The sequence below is a fragment of the Carlito syrichta genome, unplaced genomic scaffold (genome assembly GCF_000164805.1).
Source record: "Carlito syrichta isolate Samal-C Ts95f unplaced genomic scaffold, Tarsius_syrichta-2.0.1 Scaffold288441, whole genome shotgun sequence".
Lineage (NCBI taxonomy): Eukaryota > Metazoa > Chordata > Mammalia > Primates > Tarsiidae > Carlito > Carlito syrichta.
In genome coordinates this window covers 49,393-54,883 of record NW_007232537.1, presented here as the reverse complement: position 1 = coordinate 54,883, position 5,491 = coordinate 49,393, and the positions used below count along the sequence as shown (strand labels likewise).

Sequence of the window (5,491 nt, the reverse complement as noted above, 5' to 3'; positions counted from 1 at the left end):
CCGGGGGCCCTGGGGGAAGGGAGCCTGCCCCTGGGGGCTCCAGCACTGGTGGTCTTGTGGCGCTGCGGCCTGCTGTCTGTCCCAGATCCCCTCCCACACCCTCATCCCTCTTGTGACCTTTCTGTCCCCCAGCTGGCTTTGGAAACTTCCCATGGTCTCCCCTGGTCTCCTGTCTCTGTCCATGCCTTACCTGGAAAACCATCCCAGAGAGGGCATTTTCCTGGGCCTGTCTTGCTTTTGACACAAGCCCTGGCTATGCCGGCACCCTCTTGCAATGCTGGTGGGACTTCAGCCATTGCAGACCACTAGACATGTCTCCTTATCGTAACCGGACCCTGTTAACATGCTTTATTTATCTATTTAGACCAGGCCATGGCACAGTCACCGCTTACCTCAGCCTCAGCCTCCTAGCTCTAGTGATCCTCCTACCAAAGCCTCCTGAGTAGCTGGGATTACGGGCACATGCCACCACCCCCGACTAATTTATTTATTTAATTTTTAATTTGTTGAGTAGGAGTCTCACTCTGTCACCCAGGCTGGAGTGCAGCGGCACACTCATAGCCACCGCAACCTGGACCTGCTGGGCTCAGGTGATCCTTCTGCCTCAGCCTTCCTAGTAGCTGGAATTACAGTTGCATGCCACCATGCCCGACTAATTTTTTGATTTTTTTTTTGCTTTGTAGAGACTAGGTCTTGCCAAGTTGCCCAGCCTAGTCTCATACCTCTGGACTCAGGCAGTCCTCTCACCTCTGCCTCCCAAAGTGCTGGGGTTACAGGAGTGAGCCACTGTGCCCAGCCCACGCCCAGCTCATTTAAACAAATTTTTTTTTTTGCAGAGTCGAGGTGTGGCTCTGTTAAACATATTTTAATTGCAACTCATTAAAAACATTTTTTAAATGAATAGACTGTTTTCCTGAGCACTTTTCAGTTTATAGAAACATTGAGAAGAAAGTAGAATTCCCATACACCACCCACACCCTAGCGCCCCTCTCATGAGTGTCTTGGCTTCGTGTGGTATATTTGTCCTATTGATGAGTTGATACGGAGACATTGGTATTAACTAAAGTCCACAGCTGATGTCACTAGGGCTCACTTTTTGTGGTTTTATCAAGTGAGTAATGGCATGTGTCCACTGTTGCTGAACTTTTTTTTTTTTTTTGAGCTGGAGTCTCACTGTGTTGCCCAGGCTGGAGTGCCATGGCATGCTCACGGCCACCCAGCGTCAACCTGCTGGGCTCCAGTGATCCTTCCGCCAGTCTTCCAAGTAGCCAGAACTACAGGCATGTGCTACCACGCCTGGCTAATTTTGCTATTTATTGTAGAGATGAGGTCTCACCAAGTTGCCCGGGCAGGTCTCAAACCAGCGGGTACAGGCAATCCACTCGCCTCAGCCTCCCAAAGTGCTGGGATGACAGGCTGAACCACCGAGCCCGGCCTGAACTCACCTTTTTAAACTTAAAACTTAAGGCAAATGCTTGACCCTGAAGACTTGTGTGACTGGTCAGGGTGCTTCCCAGTGCCTATTACAGTGTGTAGGTAATTGTCAAAGTGAAGTTGTCTGTCCAGGGACACTGAGGTTATCTTGTATTCCGTGACGTGTGCCATGGTTTTGGGGATCTCTGCCTATTAGAAGCCCATGGCTCGCTGCTGGGCACAGTGACTCACGCCTGTAATCCCAGCACTTTGAGAGGCAGGAGGATTGCATGAGGTCAGGAGTTTGAGACCAGCTTGAGCAACATAGTGAGCCCTTGTCTTTACAAAAAATAAAATAAAATAAATAGCACAGTGTGGTGATACATGCTTGGGAAGCTGAGGAGGGAGGATCACCTGAACTCAAGAGGTTGAGGTTGTGGTAAGCTGTGATGTGCCACTGCACTCCAGCCTGGGCAACAGAGTGAGACTTGGACTCAAAAGAAAAATAAAAGCCCGGGGCTCTCCCAGCCACACCCTGCCTCTGTGGTCTCCACAGTGGACTGCTGGTTTCTCGCACACAGGCTCATGCCCTGCCTTCAAGGCAGGTCACGTTTGAGGGCGTGGGCCACGCCCTTTGAGGTGTCAGCTTGGTCCATATCTGTGCAGTGACCCTAAATGTTTGGGCTCCATCCACAGACCAACACTTGGCCCCTGGGTGGAACTGGGTCAGGAGCCTTGTTTGCCGTCTCTGCATTTGCCCCGTCCTCCCCATGGGCAGCTGAGGAGTGAGTGAGCTTGTGAGTGCAGAGTGAGATGAGAAAGACTGGCTTTCTCCGATTCCACGCTTGCTGGAGGCTGGCACGTTCCGGAGTCAGGCCACCTCTGTCCCCGGAGCCAGGACCTCTCAGCCACCCACCTCTCCCCCTCCTTGCTCACTTGGGTGAGTTCTATTCATGGACCCCATGCTTTCTTTTCCACCCAGAGCCACCACCTGGAATCCTACATCGAAGGGACCTTGGACGTGGAACCCAGCCCCCTCCAGCTCTAAATCGTAAGTGGCCAGAGTATGAAGAGCTCATGGATGGCCTTGCTGCTGGGTGGTGATCGGGGGCAGAGGGGTGGCTGCCTCCGCCAGGGGACGGGTGGGCACTGCCAGGGGTCTGCATGCGGGAGGTGGGTACCTGGTGAGCTAAGTCGAGGGCAGACCTGGGGGACAGGGCGCGCCCAGCCTCCTGGTGGTGTCTCCATGCTACAAGAATCCTATAGGCACCTTCGAGCACTGGAACCCAAGAAATGTCTTTTTCGCTCTTCTCGGGGAATGGCCCTTTGATGATTGAGTCTCCCTTTGCCAGGGGAGATGGGACGGAAGCGCCCCATTAACTGGGGTTGGGGAGGGAGCCCTTCCAAGGGACCAGCTGCCCAAATGGGCCCCCCGCTCTAGTGACCTCTGCTCACCCCCTCGAAGTGTCTGGAAAACATAATGGGCAGATTTTCCATCTTCAAAGTTTCCGGCTAACCCTCTTCAAGCTCTTTGTTGTTTGGGATTGAGACACTCAGCAATGGTAATGGGTAGTTTCTTTTGTACTGGCCTTGAAAGGCCAACATATTTTCATATTGCTACAGACAAAGCCACCGGTGTAAAAATGAACTCTGTGTCCGTCGCTTCCCACTGGGACTCTGTGTACTGTGTGTGTGTGTCTCTGTATGTTCTGGGGTCTTGAAACAGGTTTCTGTTGGGCATGGCCATTCTCCAGGGTCTTTGGGGCAGAACGGGACCCGGAACTGGTGGGCCGCGATCTCAGGTCTGCCCCCAGCATGTCTAGGACATATAAGCCCTGGAAATATCTGATAATAAGCCAGCATTTACTGTGTCTCTGCTCTGCATCTGCCACGAGTGTGTGTTTCTGGGCACTGGGCTGTGTCTACCTTGGTGGGCAAGCTGGCGGGAGGCTAAAATGTGAATGTTCTGGTTTTTATGTTGGGAGGTTGTTTCACTGGTATCTATTGTGTTATAGAATAAGTGACTTGATGAATGAACGAATGGATGAAACATGAGGGAATGACTAAACGAATAACTAGGTGAAGAAGTAAGCAAGCCAGGGTGAGAGCACACGCTAAACCCAACTAGGGCTTATCCATTTTGACGCCCAGGCAATCAGTGTATAAATCAATAAACGTTCGAATCAGTTAAGTCCATGGGGGCCACACCTGAACCCGTGTCAGGCCATGATGGATATTCAGGAATATGTGAAATTCAAGCACATGCCCCTGACATTTGTCAACCAAAAATAAAGCCTCAATAAAAGAGAGAATGAATGAATGAGTGCATGAGAATGCATGATGAGAATGAATGAATGAGTGCATTTCCTAATGCATGATGAGTAAACCTTGAGGTCCCCAAAATGAAAAGGTGAAAGGGAACAAGTGACCAAAGGGAAGGCTGAAAAAAAACCACAAAACAACAGATAAATGGAAGAAAGGATAAAAAATTGGAGGCGGTATAACCATACAAAAAGGACCGTGTTGGGTTTTTATGAGCGAGCACGAGGATACAAACAAATCACAGATGCTCCCGACATAGGGAAATGAATAAACAGCAGAAAAGAAGTTTAAGAATTAGCGGAGAAAGAAAAGAGGTCCTGGTGAGCCAAAGGTGAGAGTGTACTTTTACCAAAAATTATCTAGGCTGGGTGCAGTGGCTCACACCTGTAATCCCAGCAATTTCGGAGGCCGAGGCAGGAGGACTGCTTGAGCTCAGGAGTTTGAGACCAGCCTGGGCAACATAGTGAGATCTCATCTCTATAAAATAAACAAATTAAAAAAATCCTTGCTGGCTGTGGTGGTGCTCACCCTTAGTCTCGCTATTCAGGATACTGAGGTGGAAGAATCACCTGAGCCCAAGAGGTTGGGGCTCCCTTGAGATCATGCTACTGCACTTCAGCCTGGGTGACAGAGTGAGACCTTGACTCAAAAAAAACCCCCCAAAAACTAAACACCACAAAACAATTATCTAACTCTGGGCACCCAAAGTCTCCATATAAATAAATAAATGCCAAAATTAAAGCAAAGCAAAAAAAGAATAGCTGTATGGATGAATGAATGAGAGGGTGGGGGAAATGGGAAGCCAGCGCGAGGTGACAGGTATTGAGGGAGGTCTGAGTTACTCCATCCTGGAAACAGGTCTCTCAGGTGAAGGGACATAAGAAAGAGAATAAAATGAAATATCCATAAAAATCAAAAAATAAGGGAAACAATGGCAAATGTTGTGTAAGGAAACACATGACTGGGTGATAAAGAAGCAAATAAAAGTGGGCAGTGCTACAGGTCATGATAAAACCTCACCATGAATTAAAGGTTAGGGTTAGGCCAGGCTCGGCGGCTCAGCCTGTAATCCCAACACTTTGGGAGGACAAGGTGAGTGGTGGATTGCCTGAGCCCGCAGGTTCGAGACACACCCGGGCAACTTGGCAAGCCTCATCTCTATGATGAATCAAAAATTAGCCGGACGTGGTAGCATGTGCCTGTAGTTCTGGCTACTTGGAAGGCTGAGGTGGAAGGATCGCTGGAGCCCAGCAGGCCGAGGCGACAGTGGTGGGAGCGTGCCACTGTACTCCAACCTGGGTAACAGAGTGAAACTCCCACTCAAAAAAAAAAAAAAAAAAAATTAAAGGTTGGGGTTAGAACTGTGTTATCAACAAAGTTTGATAATATCTCAATGAACAAGTCAATGAGTATTTAAAAGAAGGGAAGACGAGGTGCCGTGACCTGCAGGCCCTCCTGATAAGGGTGTGGGGGGGGTGTAACAAGGCCCCGCTGGATGCCCCAGCTGCAGGAGAATGAGGGAGAGCAAGTGAGAAGGACAGGAGGTGTGGCCTCTGTAACCAGAGGAGGGATCAAGGAGTAGGAGGAACAACTGGTTGGATAAGCGGGAACATCACCCGAGACTTGTCATAAGGGTCAAAATCTGAGCACCTGTTTCCACGAATAGAGGGATAAATGTCTACTAAAAATCAAGCAGGAGCCGGGCTCGGTGGCTCAGCCTGTCATCCCGCGCCTTTGGGAGGCTGAGGAGAGTGGA

General features: G+C 49.9%; 1 long non-coding RNA gene across 3 annotated transcripts in view; it reads left to right on the top strand.

Annotated features, from left to right (window-relative positions):
• The window catches only part of LOC110595253, a 36,387-nt gene that overhangs the window by 15,758 nt on the left and 15,138 nt on the right, over positions 1-5,491 (top strand). For all 3 annotated transcript variants that reach the window (XR_002481712.1, XR_002481713.1, XR_002481714.1), the window contains one exon: positions 2,396-2,464. This is a non-coding gene — a long non-coding RNA (uncharacterized LOC110595253). The remainder of the gene's footprint in view (positions 1-2,395; positions 2,465-5,491) is intronic.